The sequence below is a fragment of the Lontra canadensis genome, unplaced genomic scaffold (assembly GCF_010015895.1).
Source record: "Lontra canadensis isolate GAN:19392208 unplaced genomic scaffold, GSC_riverotter_1.0 scaffold169, whole genome shotgun sequence".
Lineage (NCBI taxonomy): Eukaryota > Metazoa > Chordata > Mammalia > Carnivora > Mustelidae > Lontra > Lontra canadensis.
Genome location: NW_022631163.1, coordinates 1,369,325 through 1,384,742, shown reverse-complemented (window position 1 = coordinate 1,384,742; position 15,418 = coordinate 1,369,325). Strand labels below are relative to the sequence as shown.

Here is a 15,418-nt window from a genome sequence, read left to right as displayed (position 1 = left end):
CCATGCTGGGTGGGGCTGGGGGCCTGGAGTTGTCTCTGGCTTGCCCACTGCCCTGTGTAGGTCAGGGAGGTCAGAAGCCCGGCGACAGGGACCCCTCAGGTGGTGGCAGGAGATGGGGCTGGTTGGGGTGTAGGCTGTGGGGCAGGACAGACCCAGGACTGAGGCCTGTACCTCTTCATTATTCCAGGCCCTGGGTGGGACCCATCCATCCTTCCCTCCCTCCCCCTGTCTCTTCCTCCCTCCTTCCCTCCATCCCTCCCTCCTTGTACTGGAGTTTGTGAAGGGTCAAGGTGGGTAGGTGGGGAGGCCCTGGAGGAGGGGGCTGCACGTGCCAAGCCTGAAGGCCAGACGGTGGTGGTTACATGGTTACGAGTTGAGGGTAGGGCCGAGGGGTAGAGAGGAGGGAGAAAGCAGCGGGCCTCCATCCTGCGAGCCGCAGGTAGAAGCTTTAAGGCCCATCTTGCCCATCATCAGCCTCAGGCTCAGAGGCTCCCCCCGTCGGGTCTGACAGAGGCATCATTTTATGGGTTAAGTAAAGGGAGAGCTGGACGTCCCAAAGCCATGCATCTGGGGTGGGGGGCCACCTGTGTGTGGGCCTCGTGGTTGGGGGAGGGGATGGAGCTCAGGGCTGACTGTGTGGAGGGGACCAGGCCACCAGGTGCTCCTGCCCACTCGTGTCCCTCACAGAGTTCCTGCCTGGGTGTGGGTAGCGAGGAGGGGGCACTCTGTGTTCTCAGAGCAGAGAAGCAGAGCTGCTGGCAGGGAGTCATGAACACTGTGAGCCCCTGAGTGCAGTGGGCAGAGGCTGCTGGCTGCCAGTTGTCCCCCCAAGGCCTGTCCGCCAGCCAGGGTGGGGCAGTTGGCAGCCCGGAGGGGTTGACCTTGGAGAGGCCTGGAGAGAACAAAACTTGAAGCCTCAGTGGCACGGGGTGGCGGTAGGGTCGGGAGTGGTATCTGCTAAGGAAGCCTTGGCATGCCAGGGCGTCTGTCCAGGTCCAGAGGTCCAGACACCGGGCCTCAAGATGGGGTGTGACTTGCTTGAGATCACACAGCGATTCTGACTGAAGACTTTCACCCTCCCTGTGCCCACACCCTTGGTCAGGGGCCAGACTCGCTTGGCTCTGTGATGCCGGTCTGGGCGCCCCCTGCCCCAAGCCTAAGCTCTTGGTCTGTGAAGGGGACGTCTCACAGAGGCTCCCTAGCATGGGGACTGTGGCCTCCTGGCCTGTGGGCTGCCCTGCTCACCTGCTGGCCTGGCTGCCCGGCCTAGGCTCTAGGGAGAAGCCAGAGAGGGTTGAGGGGGAACCTCACCAGCCCCAAGATGCTCCCATGAGCAGGAGGACCCAGCAGCAGCTTTCCAGTGACTGATCTCTTAGGCCTTTGATATGGGGGATGGTGGGAAGTGGACATGGGAACACTGGAGCCACCCACTGTGTGCCTGTCTTTTTGCCCATTTTGCTGCTGGGGAGACTGAAGCTACAAACTGAACACTGACTGGCTCCCTTCCTTTCTCTTAATGACCCCACCTTTAGGCCTTTGCCCAAGTAGGCCCTTCTGCCTGGATCATACTTCCTCTGCCTTTTTTCATACACTGCCCAGCCTTTGGACCTCAGCTGTGATGTCCCCTCCTCTGAGAAGTCCACCATGGTTTAGGATCATTCTTGTCCCTCCAGCCTGCTGGAGCTGGAGGTTACTGTGCTCTGATAAGATCACTGTGTGATGAAGACTCACTAACCTTACCTGCCCCATCACATACCCTCAGGGGCCTGAGAAAACTTTCATGGTCTCCCCTCTCAGTTTTTCAGAACTTTCTGATCTAAATTGCCAGACTTATCCCTCTCAGGGCCTGCTTCAGACCTCTTCAGGCCTGGCCCAGACACTAGCAGTGACCCAGTTAAGCTGGGACCCACACAGTCCAGACCTCTCACGCAATAACCCCCTGTACATCTGGCCTTCCTGCCTCAGGATCTTGGCACATATTGTGCCAGCCCTCCTAGACTGCCCTTCCCATGCTTCCTTATAGGTCCTGTGGAGGCAGGATGGGCTTTGGTATCGCCTGGATCTGTGTTGGCATCTGGGTTTCCACTTCCTGGCTTGGCAGCTTCCTGGAGACTTTATGTCCTCACATGTGACATGAGTGTGGCCATGGCTCAGTTCAGGGCTTTTGGGAACATTTGAAGGGGTAGTGTGAACCTTGAGTAGGAGGTTGGGGGAGGGGAACGTGGCCATCAGCATGCCCCATCCACCCCTCCAGCCTGCACTGGATCAGCCGATGGCACTGAGTTCTGCTGAGGGAGCCAAGGGGGCCCTAGACCCTACCAAGAAGAGCCCAGCCAAGGCTCCTTCCTCGGGGCCTTCCCTTTAGGCAGAAGCTCCGAGATGGAGGGACTTGTCGGTGAACTGCTAAGAGATTTTAGTCCCATCGTTTAATTGGTGTGTGTCTGTTTTCTCATTTATAAATGGGATAATGAGAACGGTACACAGTAGATCCTAAATAAGTACTAGCTTTTCCTACTGTCATTGTTCATATCCCCCCAGTCTGGAGCCAGAGTCCTTTCCATATTCCAAACCACCTGTGGGAACACACCCCTGTTTGATAGGTGATTCTTTCAAGAGTGTGAAAGGAAAGAAGGACTCAGGTGAAGACCCCTGCCCACGGGGAGCTTCCGTTCAGGTGTGGGAGGACGGAGGGGAGGCTGGAACGGGACGCAGCCCCCGTTTGTGAAATGGGAGCGTTGGACTGACACCCTCGCCACGTTCCTCCGGCCTCCTCTGTGGACAGGGTGGTGCTGGTGGCACCTTCCCCACAGGGCTGTTGTGAGGAGGGACGGGGGGGGGGTTGTCAGTTGGGGACCCAGCCTCAGAGGTTCAGAAGGGTCCCATGTTCACTCCATATGTGGCCACTCTATACATCAGCCATTCCCTCTGTCCTGGCCTCCCATTTCCCTGTATGGACAGTGGACTGGCCATGGAGCCCTGTTTAGTCCCCAGTGCATGGACTCCCTGCCGGAGGCCAGCTGGGACCAGTGGCCTTGGATAGAAGGGCTGATGGCGGCCTAGGGCCCTGAGTCCCAGGAACCCCAAAGGGTCCACTTCTATCTTGGATGGTGGCCAGGGCACCTGACTTGGCTTCTCTGAGCCTCCCTCTGTCCCCTCCTCTGCAAGACAGGGCTGATCGCCCCCGCGTAGCTGGGGTCCTAACGAGACCCAGGGAACTAAGCAATAATGGAAGTGATCACGTTCCCAACAGTGACGTCCCCTTTTATGAAGCGTGGCCTGTGCGCTCCGGGCTCTGCGTCGGTTAGCTCATTTGCCTCTGCAGCTGCCTGGGGGTGACCATGGGCATCTCCATGGTACCGAAGGAGGCTTTGGTTAATTTATCCAGGGTCCGCCTGTGGGCCGCCGTGGAGGGCCCTCTTTACTCTATGCGGTAGCCCGCCTGGCTCCGATAGGCGCCTGATAGTGCCTTTCCAGTCCCTCTCTCTAGAGACAGGACTGATGGCTGCCGATGGGCTGATCACCTCCCCACCACCTCCTCCCCCTCCACCCCAACACATTCCTGATACAACCTCCTCCGCCCATTCTTCCCCACCCCTGCTTGGGTCGCTGTTATCAGGAGACATTCCTGGAGTGGCTTAAGAGGTCCCAGCTTGGGCGCTTCTGAGAGGGGTTGTGACCACTGATACTGATCCTGTTGTTGGCTCCCTTGGAGGTGGGTCCTTGAGACATGAGGTCACAGAACTCAGACGGTTCAAGTCCTCTTGTGGTTGCTGCGTCTTATGGGCTCTGTGACCTTCGGCAAGCACCATGACCTCCGTATGCCTCAGCAAAACAGGGCTGGCCACACAGGGCCGCCGTGGGCTCATCGGGCGTCATGCTCGAAATGCCGTTCTTAGTATGATGTCTGACACACAGGAGTGTCTCTGCTCATCAACTGGCCATTGTTGTCACCTGAGAACCAACTGTCTCTCCTTTTCGTGGGCCCCCCAGTTTAGATGGTATCTGTCCACCTTCTGAGGGGTGCACATCAGGAGGACCCCCTGTGGGCATTTTCTTCTCCAGGCCTGTGGGGTGGGGGAGAGGGTGGAGGTCTTTTCAGAAGTTGAGATCCTGCTGTGTGACCTTAGGCCACCCCTGTCCCTCTCTGAGCCTTCTTTTCCTGGTCTGCTCTTTGAGCAGTAGGATGTGCAGTTCTGCCCCAGTCCCTCCTTGTCCCCATCACTATAATTCCTCCCTTGGAAGGTTTAGCCCCTTCGCTTTTGCCTGTCTTTCCCACCACAGTGGCTGGCGTCTAGCAGATGCTCAGCTAAGCTTAGTGGAAGGAACCAACGAAAGCGTAATTAAGTGAATACCCAGGGCTTTCCTATCTCCGGGTCTTTGAGTGCATGGCTCCCTTTGCCAGGAGCATTGTCCCCAGTCATCTCTGCTTGTGGAACTCCTTCTCATTCTTTTTTTTTTTTTTTAAAGATTTTATTTATTTATTTGACAGAGAGAGATCACAAGTAGATGGAGAGGCAGGCAGAGAGAGAGAGAGAGAGAGAGACAGAGAAGCAGACTCCCTGCCGAGCAGAGAGCCCGATGCGGGACTCGATCCCAGGACCCCGAGATCATGACCTGAGCCGAAGGCAGCGGCTTAACCCACTGAGCCACCCAGGCGCCCCTCCTTCTCATTCTTGAAGTCCTTCTCAAATGCTGCCTCTCCCAGTAAGCCTTTCCCGGCTTCTCCCAGTCCGAGAGGATGGCCAATGCTCTGCACATGTGGTCCGAGGCCCCCTGCTGCCACCTGGTACCATCCACCTTGGTGTAGAGGGTGACCTATTAATAAACAATAAATAATAAACAGGCACAGCAGAGAGCCCTGTGCACAGGCTGTCTTATTTGCCCTTCCACAACAACCTTGAAGGCTGATACAATTATCCCTCTCTTTGCAGAACACAAGCTCAGAGAAGCGAGGGGACTTTGCCAGCTATGAGAGAGAGCGCACCAGGATTCGAGACCAGGTAAGCCTGTGTTTTTTCCTAAAAGGAAAAGAAAAAGCATACACACACACACACAGTTAAAAAAAAAAAAAATTCAAAGTACAAAGGAAGACAGGGAAAAGCCTTTCTTGGACCCAGGTCTCCTTGACAGAGACAACCATTGGGAGGGGTTCTGGTGTGTCCTTCCAGGGAGATGGAGAGGCATGAATAAATGTGTAACACACACATACACACACGTAGCCTGTGGTATAACTTTTTTCTTGACAGCGTACGTTGGGGATTGTTGGGTGCTGCTTTCTTTTTCATGGTTGCTTAGTCTTCGTTGTGTAGATGGAGACCATGCTTTATTTAATTTGTGAAGAATACTTGGGTTGTTTCCAGTCTCTGCTTACAGACAGTTCAGTGATGGAGACCCTCAGTTATACACTTAGTATCCATGTGGGACGATTCCTTAAGGATTGATCCCAAAATGCGGGGTGAGAGGGTGTGTGCAGTCATAATTTTGATGGAGATTGTTAGATGGTCCTTCCGGTGGGTTGTGTCGATGCCCACCCCCACCCCCTGGTGTCTCCTCCCTCTCACCAGGCAGGTTGCTGTAGAATTTTGGGGTCTTTGCCAATCTAATAGTTGAACAGTGGCCTTCTGCTGTAGTGTTTTGTTTTTAAATATCACAGCTTTACTGAGATACAATTCACATATCAAACAATTCAACCATTTAAAATGTACTATTTAATGGTTTTTGGTATACTCACAGAGTTGTGTAACAATTTTAGAACATTTTCATCACCCCAGAAAGAAGCTGTGTTTCCATTAGTCACTCCCCCTCAGATGTTCCTTCTCTAGCTCCAGGCAACAACCTATCTTTCTGTTTCTATAGATTTACCGATTTTGGACCTTTACTATAAATGTGGTCTTTTCTGTCTAGCTTCTTTCACTTAGCATCATGTTTTCAAGGTTCGTCCGTGTCATAGCATGTTATCAGTTCCTCATTCCTTTTTCTTGCCAAATAATATTCCATTGTCTGGATATAGTGGCCACATTTTATTTGTCCATTCGTCAGCTGCTGCACATATGGTGGTTTCCATTTTTTGGCTATTATGAATAATGATGTTATAAATATTTGCGTACAGGTTTTTATGTGAAGGTTTTCTTTTCTCTTGGGTGCATACCTAGAGCAGACCTTCTGAATCATAATGGTAACTCTATATTTAATCTTTTGAGGAAATACCAGGCTGTTTTCCAAAGCAGCAACACCACTGTACGTTCCCATCAGCCACGTTTCCAACAACTTCCAGTTATCTTTTTAATTATAGCCTTCCTAGTGGGTGTGAAGGGGTAGCTCATTGTGGTTTTGATTTGCATCTCTTTTATGACTAATAACGTTGAACATCTTTTATACAGTTATTGCCCATTTGTAGTTCCCCTTTGGAGAAATGTCTATTCAAATCCTTTGCCCATTTTTTAAAATTATGTCGTGTCTTTTTGTTTTTGAGTTGTAAGTGTTCTTTATATATCCTAGGTATAGATCCCCTATCACAGATAAGATTTGCAAGTATTTTCTCCCATTCCGTGAATTCTTTTTACCTCCTTGATGGTGTCCTTTGGATGCAAAGGTTTTTAATTTTGGTGGCATCCAGTTTATCCATTTTTTCTTTTGTTGCTAATGCTCGGGGTATCATATCTAGGAAACCAAGGCCATGAAACATATACATAGATTTTCTTATAAGATTTTTTTTCAGCTTTACTTTGCGTATTTAGGTTCATGATCCATTTTGAGTTAATTTTTGGTGTAAGGCTTGAGGAAGGTATCCAGCTTCCACATTTTACATGTGCATATCCTGTGTTTCCTGCACCATTTGTTGAAAAAGACTGTATTTTCTCTGTTGTGTGGTGTCGGTACTCTTGCCAAAACTCAATTGCCTATAAATGTGAGGGTTTATTTCTGTTCCTCAATTCTCTCCCATGGATTTATACATCTGTCTTCATGCTAGTACCATGGTGTTATTGATTGATTGATTGACTGATTGATTGTAATCTCTACCCCCAACGTGGGGCCCTAACACACCATGAGAGATCAAGAGTTGTGTGCTCGGGACTCCTGGGTGGCTCAGTTGGTTAAGCAGCTGCCTTCGGCTCAGGTCATGATCCCAGCGTCCTGGGATCGAGTCCCACATCGGGCTCCTTGCTCATCAGGGAGCCTGCTTCTCCCTCTGCCTCTTCCTGCCATTCTGTCTGCCTGTGCTCTCTCCCTCTCTCTCTCTGACAAATAAATAAATAAAATCTTAAAAAAAAAAAAAACTTTAAAAAAAAAAAAAAAGAGTTGTGTGCTCTGCCATCTGAGTCAGCCTGGTGTCCCCATGGTGTCTTGATTACTGGAGCTTTTCCCCAAGTTTTGAAATTGAGAGGAATGAGCCCTCAAGCTTTGTTTCTCTTTTTCAAGATTGTTTTTGCTATTATGGGTCCCTTGACATTCCATATGAATTTTAGGATCAGTTTGTCAATTTTTGCCAAGAAGATAGCTGGGATTTTGATAGGGATTATGTTGAGTCTGTAGATGAATTTGGAGAATATTGCCACTGTAGCTGTGTTTAGTCTTCTAGTCCATGAACATGGGATGTCTTTCCACTTATTTAGATTTTCTTTAATTTCTTTCAACAGTTTTTGAAATTTTTTAGAGTGTAAATTTTGTACTTCTTTGGTTACTCTTATTCCTAAGTGTTCCTTTGATATTGTAGATTGTTCTCTTAATTTTATTTTTGGATTATTCATTGCTAGTGTTTAGAAATATAATTTATTTGTTATATATTGATATTATACCTTGCAACCTTGCTGAACTTGTTTATTCTGATAATTTTTTATAGGAATCCTTAGGAATTTCTGTATACAAGATCATGTCTTCTGCAAACAGAGATAGCTTTACTTCTTCCTTTCTAATCTGGTTGCCTTTTATTTCATCTTCTTCTCTATTGCCCTGCCTGGAACCTATAGTACAGTGTTAAAGAGAAGTTGTAGGACTGGACATCCTTATGTTATTCCTGATCTTAGGGGGAAGGCATTCAGCGATTCACCTTTAAGTATGATGTTAGAGAGAGTTTTTCACAGAAGCCCTTAATCAGATTCAGGAAATTCCAGGGAATTTATTGAGTGTTTTTATCATGAAAGAGTGTTGGATTTTATTAAATACTTTTTCTGCATCTATTGAGATTATTGTGTTTTTTTATCCTTTATTCTATTTGGTATGGTATATTACATTAATTCGTTTTTAGGAATTTAAACCAACGTTGTATTCTGGTCATGATGTATAATTCTTTTTATGTGTTGATGAATCCAGTTTTCTAGTATTTTGTTAAAAGACTTTTATATCTTTTTTTTTTTTTAAGATTTTATTTATTTATGAGAGAGAGAGAGAGAGTGAGCACAGGCAGACAGAATGGCAGGCAGAGGCAGAGGGAGAAGCAGGCTCCCTGCAGAGCAAGAAGCCTGATGTGGGACTCGATCCCAGGACGCTGGGATCATGACCTGAGCCGAAGGCAGCTGCTTAACCAACTGAGCCACCCAGGCGTCCCAAGACTTTTATATCTTATATTCATAAGAGATAGCAGTCTGTAGTTGTCTCCCCCCCCCCTTTTTTTTTTTTTAAATGATGTCTTTGTCTGGTTTTGGTATTAGGGTGCTGTTCCTAGTAAAGACTTGGTATATTAATTCTTCTTTAAATGTTTGGTAGAATTCACCAGTGAAGCCATCTGGGCCTGGGTCTTTATTTGTAAGATGTTTTAAGATTATTCATTCAATCTCTTTACTTGTTTTAGCTTTATTCAGATTTCCTATTTCTTCTTACTTTTGGTAGTTTGTGTTTTTTTAGGAGCTTGTCCCTTTCATCTGAATTATCTTATTTGTTGGAGTAGTTATAGCATGCCCTTATAACTTTCTTTATTTCCATAAGGTTTATAGTATTGTTCTCTCTTTCGTTCCTAATTTTGGTAATTTGAGTCTTCTCTCTGATTTTCTTGTTCAGTGAAGCTAAAGGTTTGTCAATTTTGTCAATCTTTTTAAAGAACCAACCTTTAATTTTGTTGATTTTCTCTGCTGTTTTTTTATTTTCTATGCCCTTAATTTCTTTTTTTTGTTTTTTTTTTAATAATTTTTTTTGTTTTTTAATAAATATATAATGTATTATTAGCCCCAGGGGTACAGGTCTGTGAATCGCCAGGTTTACACACTTCACAACACTCACCATAGCACATACCCTCTCCAATGTCCATAACCCCACCACCCTCTCCCTAGGGCGCCCCCCCCCACCGGCCCCGGCAACCCTTAGTTTGTTTTGTGAGATTAAGAGTCTCTTATGGTTTGTCTCCCTCCCGATTCCATCTTGTTTCGTTTATTCTTTTCCTACGCCCCAAACCCCCCATGTTGCATCACCACTTCCTCATATCAGGGAGATCACATGATAGTTGTCTTTCTCCGATTGACTTATTTCGCTAAGCATAATACCCTCTAGTTCCATCCACGTCGTCGCAAATTATGCCTTTAATTTCTGCCCTAATCTTTGTTTCCCTCCTTTTACTTGCTTTAGGGTTAATTTGCTTTTCTTTTGCTATTGTGTGAAGGTGGAAGGTTAGGTTATTGGTTTGCAATCTTTCCTCTTTTTCATTTATTTATTTTTTCTTTCTTCTTTTTTAATATAGGCATTTATAGCTATAAGTTAAGTTTTAAGTTCTACTTTTACTACATCCCATACATTTTGATATGTTGTGTCTTCATCCTCATTCACCTCAAAGCAATTTCTATTGTTTTGATGATTTCTTTGATTCATTGGTTATTGAGGAGTGTGTTAGTTTTTACATATTTGTAATTTCTGTTATTGATTTCTTAATTCATCATATTGTGGTTGGAAACATACTTTTTATGATTTCACCCCTTTTGAATTTATTGAGGCTTAATGACTTAGAATATGGTCTGTCCCAGAGAATGTTCCATGTGCCATTTGCCCTTGAGAAGAATGTGTATTCTGCTGTGGTTGGGGAAATTGTGTACTTTTAATTTGCATAATCTTATAAGTGAGGTGAGTGTCTTGTCATATGTTGAAGAGCCATTTCGTTTGCTATAGACTATTATTTTTCTTATTTTGTGGGAGTTCATTATATATAAAGGGGATAACCCTTGACTCTCATATGAGTTACAAATATTTTTCTTAGCTTCTTGCCTTTTGAATTTGTTTATATTTATTGAGCCCTGCAGACATTTTAGATTTTTATGTCAATAGATATATCATTTTAAGAATGATTTTTAGGTTTTGTCCTGTGTTAAGAAATGTTTTCCTGATTTTGAGATTAGAAAATTTATTCTCTGCTCCCCTTTCTAAGCTTTTTGGTTTTATTTTTGTGTGTTTTAAATCTGATTGATCTGGAATTTATAGGCATATGGAGTAGGTTTAAAACCCAACTTTATTTCCCATGGCAGGTCATTGATCTCAGCTCGATCTTAAAAATAATCTACCTTTTTTTGCACCAGCATGAAATGCCACTTTCGTTATGTGTTAAATTTCTGTATGTTTTGGGCAATTTTTGGACCCCCCTCTATTCTGTTGCATTGGTTTTCCTGTTTTTTGTGCTGATATGACAGAGCTTATTTATTTATTTATTTATTTATTTATTTATTTATTTATTTGACACAGAGAGAGAGAGAGATGGCGAGAGAGGGAACACAAGCCCGTGAGTGGGAGAGGGAGAAGCAGGCTTCCCACTGAGCAGGGAGCCCAATATGGGGCTCCATCCCAGGACCCTGAGATCATGGCCTGAGCTGAAGGCAGATACTTAACGACTGAGCCACCCAGATGCCCTGACGCAGTTTTAATTACAGTAATTTTCACTACCTGGTCGGGCTGTTTCCCCGCCATTACTGTTTTTAGGATTTTTCTGGCTACTCATATACATTTACTTTTAGTTGTAACTTTAAAACTGATATACTTAGATTAAAAAAAAATCCTGTTGGGGTTTTTATTGGGATCACATTCAACTGTGAGATGAATTTAGGACGAATCGATATTTTCATAATGCTAAGCTTTCTTTGATTTTCTTTTCTTTTTTAAAAGAGATTTTATTTGTTAATTTATTTGAGAGAGAGTGAGTGCACGAGTGTGAGGTGGGAGAGGGGCAGTGGGAGACGGTGGGGGGCGGTGTGGAGAATCCTCTAGCAGAGCAGACTCCGCGCTGAGCGCACAAACTGATGCCCTGATGCGGGCTTGATTTCATGACCCTGAGATCATGACCTGAGCTAAAATCAAGACTACCTTGCTTTTATTTTCTGATTGCTGCGGGTGTATAGATACATTGTTGATTTGGGGGTGTTAACTTTTAATTTCCTTCCACTTTACTTAATTTGCTCTTTGCTTCATAGTTTTGCAGCGGATTCTCTTGGATTTCCCAGGTCTGCGCTGATAACATCTGCAAATGATGATCCTTGTCTTCTCTTTTCTAATTTTGTCTTATTACTTCCTTTCTTATTCTTAGCTCATTGGATTGGCAAGGATCTCAGAGCAAGGTTAACTAGTGGGCATGCTCGTCTTTCTTGGACTTTTTCCCTGTGAAGTGGCTTTTCTAGGCCCTGGCTCCTAATGAACCCCAACAGATAGCCCCTCCATGGCTGTGCACTGAGCTTGACACGTAGTAGGAATCTGGGAAGCCTTTGCCTCATTGTAAGAGTGATTACAAAAGAGCAAGGATCTGGGGTGCCTGGGTGGCTCAGTCAGTTGAGCGTCCGACTCTTAATTTTGGCCCAGGTCCTGATCTCAGGTTTGTAAGATTGAGCCACATCTGGGGCTCTGTGCTCAGTGTGGAGTCTGCTTGTCCCTCTCCCTCTGCTCCTCCCCTCGCTCACGTGCACGTTCTCTCTCTAAAATAAATATGTAAATAAAACCTTTAAAAAAAAAAAAGAGCAAGGATCTAAAAAAGGTCTTGCACAGTAATGATGATGGTAGCTAATATTTATGGAGCACTTCCTATCTGCTAGGCCCTCTATAAGTATTATCTCTATGTTTTCTTTTTAAGATTTTTAAAATTTATTTGACAGAGAAAGAGATCACAAGTAGGCAGAGAGGCAGGCAGAGAGAGTGGGGGAAGCAGGCTCCCCGCTGAGCAGAGATCATGACCTGAGCCGAAGGCAGAGGCTTTAACCCACTGAACCACCCAGGTGCCCCACCTCTATGTTTTCTTACAATAAGATTAGTTATGTGGGAACAATTACACTGATTCCCATTTTTGAGAAGGGGTAGACTGAGGCCCCTTGGGGCTGCCTGGCTAGAAATTGGCAAGCTGGACTTGAACCTGGCATTCTAGCTCCAAGCCTGGAGTTTTATGATGCTTCTGTTTTCCTGGAAGGTCCAGAGTTATGGTCAGTGGTGTCAGAGGTTGGCCTCTGAGCCCTGTGTTGCTTCTGTGTAGGGGAGGCGGAGCTGGTAGAGTGGTGGGTGCACCTCTTATTCCCTGCCAGGTTACTAGTGACAGCAAACAGCACTGTGAGCTGTTTCTTGAGCACATGTTCTGTGCCTGGCACATGGCCTCTCTCGTTTGAGTCTCTGATGTTAGGTGTACTATCATCCCCATTTTAAAGATAAGGAAGCTGAGACGCAAAGTGACTTGCCCAAGATTTTGCTAGTAAGCAGTGGGGGCAGAATTTGAACCCAGGCCTGACTGGATTCCTCCCTCTCAAGTCCTAATCCCCTGGCCTCCCTCTGCCCTTAGAAGAAGTGGAGGTGACGCTCTTCAGAGTAGGGGAAGAAGGGGCGGGTGTGCTGGGAGCGAACAGCAGTTTATCGCCCACACTCTTCTGGATGTTGTGAGGGTCTGTGTGCCTGGGGAGGGGGCATGGGCAGGTCAGGAGGTAAGGGAGAATGTGGTGCCCCCCAGCGGAGGGGCCATGGGAGAGCACAACAGCACCAACTGTGCAGGGCCTGGTGGACCCCGGAGAGCAGTTTGGGCCTCATCCAGAGGGGAGTCATGGGAAGCTCTTCAGTGTATGTGTGTGTGTGTGTGTGTGTGTGTGTGTGTGTGTGTGTCTGATTAAAAAACAATTCTTGACAATGTCAATTCTAAATGTCCCATGATATGATGTAAAGTAAAAAAGGCATTTTCCTCTCCCTGTCCCACACCTTTTGGATGAAATACTGTGAAGCATTTGGAATCCTTCCAGAACTTTCTCTGCACCTCGGACAGTAGATGCACATGCTCTCGCAAACACACATACACACACACGTGCCAGCTTCCTTTCTAGAACCACAGTAACTCATGCCTACTCCACGCCAGCACGGCACCAAGCCCATGGTAAACGCCAGCTCGTTTAGTCCTCTGACCGACGCCGGGACGTAGAGATTGTTGTTGTCCCCCTTTTCCAGTTGAGGAAAAAGTCCTGAGAGGCCCAGAGGACATTCTGCACTGGCCGATTTCTCTCTCTGGCGGCGCTGTGCTCTGGCTCCGGCTGGTTAGCTGTGCGACTGTCCCCGCGGTGCACAGGCGTCATTTGCTCACCTGGCCCCACTCTCACGAGCACATAGGTCATTTCCGGTTTTCCGTGGAGCACGCCAAGCAGAGAGGCCCCCATTGTTCACGTGGTTTACAGAGATGCCTCTGACTGCAGGAAGGTGGGTGCACCTGCTGGCCGGACTCCAGTGTCCAGGCCCTGGAAGACAGGTGCCCCACCCAGGGGACCAGTGCGGGGGTGGGGGAGGGAGATGTTTGAGGAAGACTTGGGGACTTGGGAGAACCAGCATGGAGACGGTGACACGGGCCGTGGGGCTAGGGCTACAGCCTTATGGGGAGACGCCAAGTTAGTCGGGGACCCCTGGAGCGTGAAGGGCTGGGGCGGTGAGGGGGAAGTGCTGCTGGCCGGCTTCCTGATGCTTCTCATGCACGGGCCCTCAGTCTGGGGACTGCGGTCAGGAGCCTGAGGTTAGGAGTGGCTCCCCGGAGGAAAGGGGCCTCCTTCCTCTGGGAACCTCAGGCACCCCAGCGTGGAGGCCTCACCACTTCCCCCGGGCCCCCCAAGGGTCTATCTGTACCTCAGAGTGTGTGAGTGGCGGAAGAGATGTGGGGATTGGTTCCTCTCCAATGGGCAACTCATGGTGACTTGGAGTTTGGGCCCCAGAACCAAAAGGCTAGGAGACAGGGTCCTGCCTCTGGGAGGGTGGTCTCTCCCAAGGTCACACAGCACAGCAGCAGCCCTGCAGGGACTAGACGCCACCCTAAATATGCCTGTCCTTCCTTGAGGACACTCTGCTCTGTCAAAGCTGGAAACTTCTGGCTTTTTCCAGGAGAACAGGCTGCCAAGGGCATCTGGCAGTTCCACGTGAGAGATGTCCTGAGGGCGAGGTAGGCCCACAGGTCCGCCTTGCAGACCCCATGAGCAGCCCCTGATTCCTGCCTGCCCAATGTGCTTCCCTGTCCCCTTTCACCCTCGAGGGATGACCTCGCAAAGTTCTTCAACCTCTCTGTGCCTTAGTCTGCTCATGGGTAAACCAAGAACGCCACTAGTACCTACCTTCTAGGTTATCATGAGAATTGGACTAATGAGGATTTGTAGACTGCTTGGAGCAAGGCCTCGCCCAGGTCCAGGCCCTGGGAGTTTTCGAATATCCAGGAGTGATACGTGGTGTCCACAGTGTGGCGTCGTAGGAACAAAGCAGGAGGCAAATCGTGTCTGTGCTCATTTCGTCTTTTGTCTGGTCTGCAGATATTTCCAGAACGATTAGTAGATGCTAGGTCTGTCCTGGCCCCCGGGGAGGTAGAGGTGGGTATGACCCAGGCCTGCCTCCAGGGAACGTGGGCAAGGGCACTAGATGGAGTCCTGTTTTGTTTACCATCATACGATCCCATGATGCCCAGCTGCTTGTCTTCCGGGGCAGGGCCAGCAACATGCCGCTCTGTCCTGAATGTGTTCCATATGCCTTCCTCGCTGGTTCTCCCAACAGTCCTGTGACATGCGCACTGCTGTTCTCCCCGACTGACAAAGAGGAAACTGAGGCACAGGGTCCCATGCTGGGGTGGCAGGGCCAGGATTCAAACACTCTGGTACTTAGCTTTTAACCACCACACGCCTGCCCCTCCATAAACACGTGTTACTTAGATAATCAGATTTAACCACAAAGACCAAAAACAAATAGAACAGAAACCCCACAAACTGAAAAACACTGCAACCAGAGACCAGGCCACATTTCCTGGGTCTTAAAAGCTCTCTCATACTTTTTCTGAGTGCCCTACTGCGAGTGGTATTGGTCAGTATAAGAGTTTGGGACCAAGAGCTGTTTTTTTTTTCCCTCAACCCCTCCCAAGAGGGAACATGCATTTTCTAGGTGCTGGGTAGGGGGCGGTTCCCAAGGTCCAGGCCTGGCTCTCCCTCTTTTGCCACAGCACACCAACCAATTGACTCTGTCTCCTTTCCTTGAT

At 47.7% G+C, this 15,418-nt stretch overlaps 1 protein-coding gene across 4 annotated transcripts in view; it reads left to right on the top strand.

Annotated features, from left to right (window-relative positions):
• The window catches only part of SRC (SRC proto-oncogene, non-receptor tyrosine kinase), a 48,949-nt gene that overhangs the window by 12,859 nt on the left and 20,672 nt on the right, over nt 1–15,418 (top strand). For all 4 annotated transcript variants that reach the window (XM_032845736.1, XM_032845737.1, XM_032845735.1 and 1 more), the window contains exon 2: nt 4,932–5,000. The gene's annotated coding sequence lies outside the window, so the exon portion shown is untranslated. The remainder of the gene's footprint in view (nt 1–4,931; nt 5,001–15,418) is intronic.